Raw genomic sequence first — 14,592 nt, forward strand, 5'->3', positions numbered from 1 at the left:
CCATTAAGCCTCAAAACTAATTAACAAGGTTTGTCATTGAATAAGTATCAACAACCTAGTTTGTGGGTTATTGTTGATGGTCAGAATCCTGCATGCATGCATATTGTTTTGCATACTGGTATTTTTTTTGTTGCTAAGACCTAGTGATCTATTGAATTTTATAGGTAGTAGTTCTAAATGGTTTCTTTCAAAGACCTCAACTGAGAAGTAGAAAAAAGAAGTTATAATATAGTAAGGCAAATCAAAGCCCCAAATGGTAAGCTAAGAATTCTACCTCACTGTCTTTTTTGCTTGGAATAAATTGTCTTGTCTATTTCACAGTGTCATCTGGAAATTCTTTCATGTCCTCAGTATAAACAGTAGGTGATTTCAGACACATGGCAATGGAAAAGACACGAGCAGAAACTACAGCAGCAACAGGAGTAGCAACAATACCAGAAGCAGCATTAGGCACAGCAGCAGCAGGAGGAGAAGAATGAGGAGGGTAGGAGGAGGAGGAGGAGGAGGAAGATGAAGAGAGGAGGAGAAAGTAGAGGAGGAGGAGTAAGAGAAGGAAGAGGAGGAGAAAGAGTAGGACGAAGAGCAGGGGGAATATTTTGATTCCCTGTCCCCGTGAGAATTGCTGATGACTACTTCTGGACACAGATATCATGCTGAGAACTGTTTATCAAAATGATTTAACAGAATATTAATTTTCATAGAAGACATGTCAATGTTCCTAAGGGCATGCAGCCCTGGAAAAGAGAGCAAGATGGCAGAGGCAAGCAGTGTGGAATGTTCTTACTGAGGAAGACCTTCTCAAAGCTGATGATGTAATAGGTATGAAGGAGCATTTCATGGGAGTCACGGTCCCATGCCCCTGTGTCAGGGCACACAGAGCTCCTAGCCTTGCATCCTGCGTGAGAGGGGTCCTGGAATATTCCCTGATCCTAACAGGGTCCTGGATTGCATGGTTCCCCCTCAGTTATGGTCCTCCCTGTGCCTCATGGGGTACGCAGCTTCTACGGGCTGAATTTATATCAGTGATTAACTGGAGCTGGACCACAACCACACCACAGGCAAGCCCTGGGCACTGAGGACATTAAGAGCAGCAGACAACATCTCCTCCACTGCTTCTGACTCTGCTCCACAAGCCAAGGCAGCTCCCACACAGCAGGCATCCAGCCTAACTCCCAGCAGGGAGAGTGTGAGATGTCTGTTTATGAGCCCACAGGGACTACAGGATTCTGTGGGAAGACATCTGGTAGCTTCTGGAGCAGCTGCAGCATCCAGGACACATGAACTACAGTGGAGGTGAGCTATAGGAACAGGTAGCAAAGAGCCTGATCTGGCCAATGCTGATCTGAATCCCTGGGTGCAGGCTGGAATGGTCACTCAGGGCTATTAGAGTGAAGGCCAGCCAAGGGCATACAATGTGTCACTAACATTCTCAAAGTCTTGTCCAGGAAATAAACCACTGGCCTTGACCACTAAAGTTGAGTGCAGACTCATGGGCTACAGGATAGCAGATTGAACTGAGTCTGAATTCCCATGAGTATGACCTCTGGCTGCTCCCTAGGCTCAGTATAGATGAGCATGAGAAGGCACCATTGCTGAGTTTGCAGGAGTAGCAGAGAGCTCGGAATACATGACCCACTCCTAACCCAGACTGGAGCCACTCTGGGGAGGAGATGGCATCATTTGAGAGATGGGCTTATGCGGGACACTGTGCTCTGGTTTGTGGCACATACAGCTCCTGTCTTTCTTGCTGACAGTTCAGATCCTCAGCTGGCCTCATCACGGACAGTCCCATGAGGAGTGGGTGTTTGTTTCCTGCTTCACAGTTAGGGCAGGAACAAGCCCAGACGCAGTGAGTAAGGACAGTGCTTCTGTCTTGACCCAGCTTCCTTGTCCTCTCCCCTCCCCCAACTCATATCAGGAGCCACCCAGAGACCTTCATAGGAGTGTGGGTCATGTTAATCGGAATGCACAGCTGGAGATTAAATTCTGGGTAAGGTCTCCATACAGCCCTGGTGGCTCCCACACCCTGCCTACCTAAGTTTTCCAACTGAGTCCTCAGGGTCGTGGAGAATCTTCTACAGGCTGCCATGAAGATACAGCCAGTTTCTTGGTAACATTGTGTTTAGCAGAGGTTCTCTGCTTCAGGCACAGAGCCTTCCAGTGAGAGGGTTTGCTGAGTAGCACACCAGGACCAGAAAAGTGTAGAGCCCTCCAGTGGTAGACATGAAGTACTGCAGGAGTTTATTTCCTGATTTCTTCACATCTACCTTGTTCTAAAGGCTTTTTGTCAGACACATAGGGACCTAAGAAACTTGAGTTTGCACCCCCATAGGGAACCCAGGACACTAAACCAGCAGCCCTGTTAAACGTCGGCAGAGGACAGTCTGGGATCTGTGTTTGTAGAATGGATCTAGAGTAGAATGAAGACTGATTGACCAGCCAGTCAAGGAGAGTTAGGGACAGTTAGAGACTTGGAGGAGAGCATGAGCGGCAGACACAGCAGAGTCCAGGCCAACAGTGGAACCAGTTCATTTAATAGAGACGCATATGCCCTCCCAAAAGGCTATCAGCTTAAGGCACTGCACTGAAGACCTGACCCAATAACATGCCCAATTTACCCATCACCCACCTGTGGCTTGTGTAGGGTCCTCAGGGTATATCCTAAAGTCCATCATGGCTGAAAGGCAGAAGTTTGCACATCATTGCAATGTGGAGGCTACTCTCTGCTGATGGGACCCACACAGTGTGTGAAAAAGTTTGCTTAAGTGAAAGTTGGCCGTCCTTGAACTCTCTGGTCTTCCAGGGTAGTTTGTGTTGACCACATGCAGAGTCATTCCTGAAAAACATAAGTGCCAAAATTCAACAATAGGGAGAGAATCCTGTGCCAGATGGAATCCCTCAGGCCAGTGCGGATTCAGAGACATCCTATGCCATGGCATGGAGGCTCCCAAGGACTTCTAGGATCAATGTGATCCACACAAGAGCCCACAGTCCATCCTGGGAGAACATTAAAGTATCTGGAATTATCAGGGACCCTAAGGTAGGTTCGTCAGTATATGGAGGTGATGCATGGTGGGATGCTTGGAGGATACAGCCTAAGACAACGTAGAGGAAAGTATGTTATGAGAGCTAAGACAGAGCAACCACACAGTCTGAGAACAAGTTTGCTTAAGTGAAATTTGGCCGTCCTTGAACTCTCTGTTCTTCCAGGGTAGGATGGCCTATTGGGCCCAGCACAGAGCGACTATGCCAGAATTACAATGGTCTGTAATAGAGATGGAGAAGGTGTCAGGATGGGACTTGGGCAGTGGATGGAGCTCTATGACTGTAAAGCCTGCCTAGGCTCCAAGGACCCAGAGCTGGCTGCTGCAGGAAGTCCTAGATCACAACTCTGCAGTTCCTCTTCCCAGGTCTTGCTTTTAACTACTGGACCCAACACAAAGCCTCCCTTGCAGGCTTACCAGAGCATGAAAATGAAATGGCCACCTCCTGTAACAAGAAAGACTTCTAGAAGAGGAAGGAGACATCAATACATTCACAAAACCTTCAACTCGAAATCTGTCTTGCCAATAAGTGTGCAGGGATAAAGGTAAAGCAGATATTGAGGGACCAACCAATCAATGACTGACACAAAGTGAGATCTGTCTCATGTGACAGACACAACCTCTGACGCTATTTATGATATTCTTTCTGATTTACTTGCAGACAGAAAAGTAGCACACCTGTCTCCAGAGGCTTCACTCAGCAGGTGAAAGCCACAGCCAATCCTCAGATGGAGCTCGGGAAGTCTTGTGGAAGAGTGGGGGAGAGTGCCAAGCAAACTGGTAGGGTTAAAACACTACAAGAAGTCCCCTACCGTCAGATACCTTGGACCATGGAGTATGCTAGAGCCTGTGCAACCAACCCCAGAGCCGGGTTATTTATCTGCCGTTGGTCTCCATGTGGGTCATCTGACAAGTAGATCCAGGACTGTCTGTTTGTGTTGCCTGCATTGGATCTGTTCCCCATACCCGGACTGCCTGATTGTAAATCTGTGGGGCAGAATGTGCTCGGTCCACCTGGGACTAGAAGTCCCGGGGTGGTGTGGTACCCAAGGGACTCTCCCCTTGTCCAAAGAGAAGGGAGAGCATTATGGTAGAAAGGATTTTAAGGTGGGACTGGGAAGGGAAGAGGGAGAGTGACTGGGATCAGGATGTAACCTGAATAAAGAAGAAATTATTGGAACTAAAAAAGTTAGCCTGGAAAATGGAAAGATTGGTAAGTTGCTAAGAGCACTGAATGCTCTTCCAGAGGTCCTAAGTTCAAATCCCAGCAAACATGGAGGATCACAAATGTCTCTAATGACATCTGATGCCCTCTCTGGTCTTTCTAAATACAGCTACCCTGTACGTATGTATAACAAAATGAATGAATAAATAAATAAATAAATAAATAAATAAATAAATAAATAAATAAATAAATTTTACCCTGTCTTAGTTATCAGGCAATGAATAAAATGTCGAGAAAATGTTCAAACCCATGTCATGGATTGCCTGGATCTTTTAGATCTGCAGGAAACATCTCAAGGAAGAACAAGAGAGGGTGGAGAAGAATGGGGAAGGGTTTGATCCCTGAAGTTCCTCAGTGTCCACTATCACAGCACTTGTCTTTGGGAGGTGACATCTTTCACTCTTCCAGACTGTCTCACCAATCAGAATTACAAGCTCTGTGGATTAACCTGTAAAAAGGACAGTTGCTCTTGGGCCAATATGGAGGTTCCTGACCTCTCAGCAAGCTGACGGCTGACTTTTGAGGTCTCTGGAGGGTGAGCAAAATGAAGGCACACAGAGTAGCCTCAGGTTGAGTCAGCCAGGCCCAGGGGGGCTCAGTGGTGTCTCTCAGATTCCCAGGCCCTCCCTGAGATTGAACACTCTACACAGTGTAAGAGGATTAGGGGATAACCAGGAAATGCAGTTGCTCAGGTGGCTGACTCTGTAGGAGGGAAATAAATCACAGTGGGAAGCTTCAGGACAGTCAGGTGACCTGAGCCCTCCACAGAGTCTAAGTCCAGACTCACGGACATTCATCTGTCCACAAGTCTCCTAAACACAGGCCTTGTCTGACCTGCAGTCCAGAGTATGTTATCGTACAGTGTCCCTTAGAGAGAGGACATACTTTCCAGTTAGGCCTCTTCTGTGTCACACTGAGACTGGGTTTGTTGTACAGGTGATGCAGATGGGGACTGGACACAAGTGGCAGTCTATCACAGATCATGCAATAAGTAAATACATAAATAAATAAATAAATAAATAAATAAATAAATAAATAAATACCCACTTCTCACTGCCTGCAATCCTCATTGTCACCACAAGGTAGAGCTGCTTTGACCTTCTCAGAAAGAAAAGCTGACTTCCCTCAGGGAAATGGATGGATGGATGGATGGATGGATGGATGGATGGATGGATAAACAGATAAGTGAATTGACTTAATCAGTTTCTTCCAGTCCTACTTTTCTGAGCTAAACACCTTGGACATGGCTGCTGCAATTGCTTGTTCTACATTTCTGCTTTCCTTGGCTGTTCATTGAAGGGAGCCCCCTTAGAATCTGCTAATCTAAATAAAGGCCCATCTGTGGAATGTATAGCTTCTCAGTTAGGAGCTGAGGGATTCTTGGAAGGACTTCCCGAAATCCCCTCTGGGGCAGTTGCCAGTGTCCTCTACTTCAGACAGAAGCTGCATGAAGCAAACACACACCTGTCTGAACATTCCAGCTTGGGTGCACGTCACATTGCACCTGCCCCAGGGTCCCTGTCAGTTGCACATGCCACAGGGCCACTACTACAAGATCCCTTCCCCAGGACTCCTGCCCCATTGCATCTCCCCCAGGATCCCTGCTCTGTTGTAACTGAACCAGGGTCCCTGCCCTGTTGTTCCTGGCTCAGGGTTCCTACTCAGTTTTACCTGCCCCAACGACCCTGTCCCACTGCACCAGCCTCAGGGATCCTGTCCCATTGTGCCCACCATGCTGCACTTTCCTGAGAGTACCTACTAACTGTCCCGAGGTAGCATTTTTCAAAATCTAATTCAAAGATCTTGCCAGTCAGAACCCATTGTCTTTGGTAACACCAAGTAGATATTTGCAGGGCTTCCTCACCTACACTTAATCAATCCCTTCTCTCAGTTGTCCACGTGGAAGCAAAGAAACTAGCAGCAGAACATGGATTATTCATCCAGGATATCAGCAGCCCTAGAATTCTCATGAGATGGGCTGCTGTGACTGTGACACACGGGTGGCAGGGAGGCTTTGATACTGAACAAGCCCAGAGTGCTGACCCTGCTCACATGTGTGCCAGCACCTTAGCCTACCTCTAGATGTCCTAAACTCTGAGAGGAGGAAGGAGATCTTCCTACATAGAAGCTGTTCTCTGAATCTCTGCTGGCCAAGGTCAAGCCAGAGTGTTTGAACATGCCAGTTCCAGCCCCTGAGGGTTCTCTGCCTGCCTGGTGTTTTGTTGTGCTTTACGTATGGCACGGTGAAGATGTGGTCCATACTAGGAATATCTTTGTAGACAACTGCCCTGGGTTCCCATGCTAAAATTCAATTAGGGACTGACAGGGAACTAAATACCAACAAGACAGTGCCAAGTCTATGAGTTCCAAAATCAAGAGCAAATGGGGCCTTGATGGTATCCTGTGCTGATCTGACAGGAGTCAGCACACACAATTCTCCTGCACATCCAATGCCCCTTGGAAAAATCCTCTGTCAAGGGTAAGTGATGCCTCATGAGAATGAACTGTCAGCATAGGACAAGACACTTGGGACTACTGTCCTGAACTCACCAGTCTCAGAAGAATGGGCTTTGAAAAGTTTTCAGAACACAGGATAGGGGTGTGTAAGCAAGTGCAGGTAATCCTTGGGAAACACATAGTTCCTGAGGAGGTTCTGAGAGCTGTTGGATCCAATCCTGGAAAAGGCAGCATTGTGTTCAGGGGGGTAAGAAAGCAGGAGCCTGCTGATGTTTTCACAGTATTGCATGGGAACAGTAACAATGCCCTTAGGAGCAGGATGTCCTAGCACTCTCAGATCAAGCAGACAGCCTAGAGCCTATTAGGCCCATATCCCAAGAGAATGCTGCTCATGTGTGAAGCTTCTATAGCCAGGAAGCTGAAGCAGGGAACATCGACATTGTCTCAGTTAGGGGTTTACTGCTGAGAACAGACACACCATGACCAATGCAGCTCTTATGAGGACAACATTAATGGACACAGGATTGCAGGTTCAGAGACTCAGTCCAGTATCATCAAGCTGGGAGCATGGCAGCATCCAGGCAGTCATGGTGCCAGAGTAAGTGAGAGGTCTACATATTCATCTGAAGGCTGCTTGGGGAAGATTGGCTTGCATGTGGATAGGAAAAGGGTTTTAAAGCCCATGCCCACAGTGACACACCTACTTTAACAAGACCACGCCTCCTAATATTGCCACTCCCTGAGCTAAGCATACACAAACCATCATAGACATATTGCAGGAGGGTGGTACTGTTCTATCAGAGAGAAGCCTCTGCTCCCGTTAATATACTCAACCCTGGATAGGGCCCAGAGCCCTCCACGCATCCTGGGACTCAGGGAGGCATTCTATGAAAGAGCTTTTTCCTAGAAGGACACATGGGTGTTAAGGCCTCCCTTCCAGCCATGCCGTAGGGAGTGTCCAATGCTAAACTCTGTCTCTTTGCAGAAGTGAAACAATAAAAATTCACCCTTCACAGTACAGTGAGTAGCAAAAATGGTGAAAGGTGTAAATAGAACCAATTTGTACCTGAGCATGAGGATTGGTTTTATATGAAATGTGGGTGGGTGCAGTGCAGTATCCTCCTGCATGTACCCACATGTTCAGTAACTACCCTGTTCGATGCTGCTTTTCACAGAACCATCTGGAATCCATTCACTGAGGGACTCCATCCCTGGACTGGAAGCTACAGGTGGGACTTTTGTATCCAGGTCTCCCAGCCCTGGGACAGGGATGCATGGATAAAGTGGGGAGAAGCAGACTGGAATGGTGCAGAGGTTATCCTGCCAACAACCCCAAGCCCCCAGCTGCATGAAAATGTAGAATAGCGAGCAGTTTCCCAGACAGCCTCACTCCCCATAGACAGACTTCTTCCAGTCCCTCCTTATGCCAAGGGAAAGAAAAGCAAAAAAAGCAGGAGCACGGAAAGAAAAATTGCACTACTCCCAGGAGCCAAGGACAAGCCCCCTCCCATCCTCTGATCTGACCCCATAACCATCCACAGCCAAGTCCTGGGCTCATCTCTAGAGGCACAGGGACCCAGGCAGATGAGCCCTTGAATCACAATCGGCTCCTCAAAAGCATCCTATGGGTGTCAGTCCTGAGTCCATGAATCGGAGGTGCTCTGCACAGCTATTCAGAGAAGCCTTCTCTTGATCTCTGTCAAAGATCTCTGTGTTGGATGTCAGAGGAGAGTGTCCACCCAGTATCAGTTCTGGGAATGTGGCCCTCTAATATGTTAGCCCATGTGAACCTCCCCACAGAGCGCCACCTCTCCTTGTGCAACTCCTCCTTGATTAGCTTCTATAGGAAGATATTTAGAGTCCCTTGCACGAGGCAGGGAAAATGGCACACAGCTGAGGGTGGTAGACAAAGCTGGGAACACATCAAATATTGAGTTGGTGTGAGGCTCCCTAAGCCATGCTTGGGCCGGTCTGTGCCAGCGATCCCATAAGTCCCTTTGATTCTCCCCATGTACACAGCAAGAACCAATTGCCAGGCCTACCCTCTGCCCAGAGCAAAGGGAGATTGGGACTTGGATTCCAACCTTGGCCATTATTGTAATACCTGACCTTGTAACCCTTGCTCCCTTTGGGGCGCAACAGTCCCCCTCAAATGTAGACAGCAATGTCTAGATGGTGTTCACAGCTTTTCTTGCCTGAAACTGTGCTGTGTTTGATACTACAAACCAGGAAGTAGGGACTTGAACTTTAGATCACTGACTCAGGCTAGGGAGGACTCCAGGACACCTGAGCTCAGCTGCAAAGGCAGAAGCTGAACCACAGTGAGTAGAGGTGGCACATTTTCCTGTTTCTTTCCTTTTCTGCTCTCAGGTCTTTCAATGAACTCCACAGATGAGGATCTTTCCTCCTAGGCTGAGTGTCTGCAGCCATGAGGGTCCTCTCCAGGGGATTCAAAACCCCAGAAGAGTCTTCAGAAGGAAAGCGCTACACACTGCTCTGCCCCAAGCACTCTGAAAAACAGAGACCCTTTCTGGGCTTGGGCCAGTCAGTGCTCAATAGTTAGCTTCTGGCTGCACTGGCTGCTCACAAATAACACAGCTGCCTGGGTCCTGTGACCTGGCTCTCACAGACTGTGATTGAGAATTTATTTCAACTGTGTCAGCACAGCCACTCTGTTCCTTCTGGTCCCAGGTTGCACAGAGCTCCTTGTCCTCATACACGCCTGTTCCATCACTGGAACTTAATATTTAAAGTGAGCCCTACACTCAGGATGTACTTGGTTTTCTATACATTATGCCAACCTCTGTGTGAGAGGAAGTGTCTGCATGTGTATGCATACCCCCTTATGTGCCTAGGTGTCCATGCATACCACTACCCCATGTCCTGTCAGGGGCCATCCTCTGGACAGGTCCTCACGCCTGCATGTCAGACCACCTGTCTTCAAGCCCCAACCCCTCCCCACTCCACAGATGCTGAGCTTGTGGGCTTTGCTGATGCATCCAACATTGATGGGGGTTTTGGGGATTCAAACTCAAGTCCTCACCCTTGGGAGGCAAGTGCTCTGCCTATCCCTGCAGCTTTGTCTCAGGTGTTTGATGATAACCTAGAGCTTTTCTAAGGATTTATGAGAACAGTGTCATCTTGATGGGTCAGTTTAGAAACACAGCTTTGTCTTTTTTCATTTTTTAAAATCTGTACCATCAGTTTGAGGCTAATCATTCAGAATTCAAAGAAAAAGTGACACAGCGAGCATAGAAATGAGGACTTTAAAGCAGGAGGCACAGCAAATATTCAAAACAGAGAACTGAGGAGAGGTAAACATCTTACAGGCTTTGATTTCTAAAAGCCTAAAGTCTCTTCATAGCCCACAGAAGCCAGAGCCTTGAAGCCCTTCCCAACCATGTCATGACAGGTCCTATTGTGACCTCATGAGGAGCGACTGTGAGGAGGTCCAGCCAACAGATATTAAGCTGTAGCCAGGCCTGGATTTCTTTGAGTGCTTTGAGAGGAGGTGTGGAGTGGAGCCCTCTGGGACTTGGTTGTATCTAGTGAGCTGTGTGTGGTTGTATCGGATTTTACTGTACTTTGTATATGTGTATGTGTCTATGTGTGTACGAGATGTGTGTTGACAGATTTGCTTGTGTGTGACTGTGTGTACACTTTTGCCCGTGTTTGTCAGTATATGTAGGAGTGTGTGAGTTTACAGGTTTGTTTGTGTGTATGTGTTTGTATGTGTGTACGTTTTCTTGTGCATGTGTGTGTCCCTGTGTGTATGTTTGTGTGTGTCTGTGATGTGCGTTTTTATTGGTGTGCTTGTGTATAAATATGTGTGTACCTGTTCATATGTGATTGGGTTTTGTGTGAAAATGGGTGTTTGTAAGAGTTTGTCTGTGTGAGTATAAGTACACTTTTGTGTATTTCTGTGTGTGCTTCTGTGTGTGCCTATGTGTGTGTGTGTGTGTGTGTGTGTGTGTGTGTGTGTGTGTACACACGTTCCCATCCCCTTTTGCCCCTTCTTGTATCTATATTACCTTCACCTCAGTGCAAGAGAGTGTAGAGGCCAGAAGTCAGCCCGGGCTCCTGTTCCTAAGGTAGGTCATCAACCTCATTTTCAAGACAGGCTCTCTCACTGGCCTGCAGCTGCCCAAGTACCTGTGTTGGCTGACCAGTGGCTCCCAGGATTTTGATATGCCAACCCCATAATATCAGATTAAAGGCCTACGTAGACGGCTGCCTGCTCATTTATGGTTTGATTTTTTTTTTTTTTCTGTCTTTAAGAGATAGAATTAGGCCATATATTCCCAAGACCACTGGCTATTTCCTTATTGTGGTTTTGATCTTTCTTTCTTTCTTTCTTTCTTTCTTTCTTTCTTCCTTTCTTTCTTTATTATGGATTGCTGGTTTCATTTTTTGGTGGTGGTTTTTATGTTCTCACATGCTATATTACTGCTTTGATTATATACATTTGTGCAGTCGGATGATTCACTCTATCTCCATTTTCAATGTCCTGTGGTTTCATCCTTTTACATTATTCCTGTTTCTCTATTTATTGAGTACAAGCAATCATTGGCTTGGACTTGATACAAATTTGCCCTTTGTGACACTTTGACTCTTCGGCCTTTGTTTAAGGTTTACTGTTCACTGATATTTAACTGCCTTATTCCTTGTGGTTGGTTAATTTTAATTTTCAGTATTTTGCTCTGGAGAGTTGTGGAGATTTGTGGATCACTAGGTCCTGAAATTCAATGGAGTTTCCCTTAAGTGTTGGCTTTTTACATTTCTTTGTTTTGTCTTATACTATTTGTTTCTCCTCTCGTTTCTTTCATCTGACCTTTTTCTTCAAACTACATCCATTCACAGTATTGATCAGCTTTGGCTGCCCAATCCTATTGTAGTATGACAATTTTTATTTTCATCATTGCATTTAGTATGTGTGTGCTCTTGGCTTTCTCTTTTGCGGTTGATTATTTGGGTGGCTTTTACTTATGATTCTTCATATTTTCCCCCTTTTCATAATTTTATTCTATTTTTCTAGTCTAGTCTTTTATTTGTTTTTATTTTTTTCTTTTTGTTTCATTTGTTTCTTTTAGGTTCCACATGTGTAATTTTAGTTCCTGAATTGCTCCATCTTTTTCATTATTTGATTCCAGTTTTTTTGTTATTTTTAGGTAGCATTAGTACTGATAAAATGCCTACAGAGATTGAGAAGGTTTTACCCCCTCCTAGGCCCGATCCCAGTATCTCTCAGGAGGGAACCTTTCATTCCCAATATAAAGTACTGAAGACTATTGGAAAAGGAAGCCATGCCAAGGTCCTCCTGGCCCACCACCAGCTCACAGGAACCCCAGTGGCGGTCAAAGTTCTCCGAAAGAACAAGCAGTGGTTCCGGCCAGTCATGACAGAAGCAAACATAATGAGAAAGATCAACCACCCCAACATTGTTTCTCTCTTACAAGTCATTGAAAACAAAACTAGAATATACCTCATAATGGAGCTGGTGGAAGGCCAACAACTCTACCAGTACATCAGAGAGTCAGGGCACATAGAGGAGGATGAGGCCCGGCAAATATTTGAAAAGATATTGTCAGCAGTGAGCTACTGCCATGGAAAGGGGATTGTTCACCGAGACCTGAAAGTGGACAATATAATGATCGATAAAAACAAAAAGGTCAAAGTCATCGACTTTCAGCTTAGCACCGAAACACAACCTGGACATATGCTAAACCAGCACTGCGGTGCGTACTCTTTTGGTTCCCCGTAACTCTTCCTTGGACTTCTGTATGACGGGATGAAGAATGACATGTGGACAATAGGAGTGGTCTTGTATTATATGGTAGTGGGAAAGCTTCCATTTGATTCTGTGATCATCCAAGAATTACAAATACAAGTTGTTGCAGGGGTGTATCCTGCCCCCTGTGGGGTTTTAGAAGAACTGGAGAACCTCCTTAGTCAATTACTAACAGTAAATCCAATGTATAGACCAACAGCCAGTGAGGTGATGAAACATGCCTGGTTCAAAGAACACGGGAAGGGGTTCACAGGTCGTTGTGAAGAACTGCTTCCCCTCAGGTCAGACCCTGAAATTTTGGGTGCGATGAAATGCATGGGATTTCAAGCCTCTGTAATAAAATACTCCCTAATAAAAAGAAAATATGATGAGGAAATGGCAACTTATTACTTCCTACAACAGCAGGCCCTCCCGGGGTATGGCTGCACAGCCCAGGCACAGCAAGTGCGTCCCATTGCAGCCCCATTTCCTAGCCTTGATCCTGCAGGTGCTTTTAGATTACAAAGAAAGAGGAGTGGAAGCCTGCCAGTCCTTGACACCTTGCAGGTGTCATTCTCCCACGGTCAAATATCTCAGTATGGCCAGAAGGCTCATCCAAAAGGAGGAAGAAGGTCTACTGTGCCTGGTCCTCTCAGGGCACTACCACTATCACAAATGTGCCATGAGTGTCCCATGCATTCAAACAACAAGCATCTTCAGTGAGAAGAGTAGCAACAAGGAAATAAAAGAAGATAATCTACTCTCCCACAGAGCCCCATTAGAGGATAAGCCCATCTCCAGCAGGGTCCGGCACAGAGGTTTTAAGGTGTGGACCATGAATATAGCAAATGCCCTGATTAATCTTTGTTGCTGCTTGCCAAGGAGAAAGAAACCTCGCCTGGGGCAGAACAGCATCTCACCCGAGAAATGAGCCACAGGGAGAGTCCAGAGAACAAGCAGCAGGCATAGCCCAGGTATCTTTGTGCTTTGTCCTTTCCAGTTTGCTCTATGCTCCTCCTTCCTCTTGTCTCTGGTTTCCATTTTCCCCACAATTCTTACCTTGTATCTTCTCTAAGTTCTTTATGAGGTTTCCCCAACACCAAGCCTCCTGCCTCTTCTTGATTTCTCCTCTTCCCAGCAGGGACCCAATATGAATGATGAGTTCCCCACTCTACAGAGTTGTCTTGTTGACCCATCCCTTCAGATGGACTCCATCCCCCCCTTAGGCCAATAGCTCCCACAGGGTGAGGACTAGAGGTTCATGGGATCTTGGACTCTTCCATGGGCTACTGGTCCTAGCACATGTGGTCATCAATTCCAAGTGCTGCAGAACAGAGTCTTATCTTTTCAAATGTGACGTCCCATTCCATTAAGCCTTAAAATTAATAACAAGGTTTGTCATTGAATAAGTATCAACAACCTAGTTTGTGGGTTATTGTTGATGGTCAGAATCCTGGATGCATGCATAGTTTTTTGCATACTGATTTTTTTTGTTCCTAAGGCCTACTGATTGGTAACATTTCTAAATGATTTCTTTCAAAAATCTTAACTGAGAAGTAGAAGAGAAGAAGTAATAAAATAATAAAGCAATCAAAGCTCCAAATGGTAATCTAAGTATTCTACCTCATATTTTTTTTGCTTAGAATAAATTCTTTTTTTCTTTCACAGTGCCATCTTGAAATTCTGTCATATCCTGTGTATAAACAGGTGGTGATTTCAGACACATGGCCAATGAAAAGACACCAGCAGAAGCTACAGCACCAACAGGAGTAACAGCAATAGCACCAGCAGCATTAGCAGTAGCAGAAGGAGGAAGAGGAGGAGGAGGAGGAGGAGGAGGAGGAGGAGGAGGAGGAGGAGGAGGAGGAGGCAGAACAGGAGGAGGAGGCAGAGCAGGAGGAGGAGGAGAAAAATCTGGAGGAGAAGGAATAGGAAAAGTGGAATAGGAGGAGAAGAAGGAGGAGGAGAAGGAGGAGAAGGAGGAGGAGGAGGAGGAGGAGGAGGAGTAGGCAGAGCAGGAGGAGGAGGCAGAGCAGGAGGAGGAGGAGAAAAATCTGGAGGAGAAGGAATAGGAGACGTGGAATAGGAGGAGAAGAAGG

At 46.3% G+C, this 14,592-nt stretch overlaps 2 pseudogenes across 1 annotated transcript; both read left to right on the top strand.

Moving 5' to 3' along the window:
* Positions 1 to 379: 379 nt before the first annotated feature.
* On the top strand, positions 380 to 4,519 carry LOC134485020 (sperm motility kinase Y-like; annotated as a pseudogene). Its single transcript, XR_015646144.1, has 4 exons — positions 380 to 1,293; positions 1,755 to 1,849; positions 3,456 to 3,589; positions 3,706 to 4,519. The product of XR_015646144.1 is annotated as a sperm motility kinase Y-like, transcript variant X1 (transcript).
* Positions 4,520 to 11,914: 7,395 nt separating this feature from the next.
* LOC148007051 (sperm motility kinase Y pseudogene) lies at positions 11,915 to 12,487 on the top strand (annotated as a pseudogene).
* Positions 12,488 to 14,592: the final 2,105 nt, after the last annotated feature.

This window comes from Rattus norvegicus, chromosome 1 (genome assembly GCF_021556685.1).
Source record: "Rattus norvegicus strain SHRSP/BbbUtx chromosome 1, alternate assembly SHRSP_T2T, whole genome shotgun sequence".
NCBI classification, from domain to species: domain Eukaryota; kingdom Metazoa; phylum Chordata; class Mammalia; order Rodentia; family Muridae; genus Rattus; species Rattus norvegicus.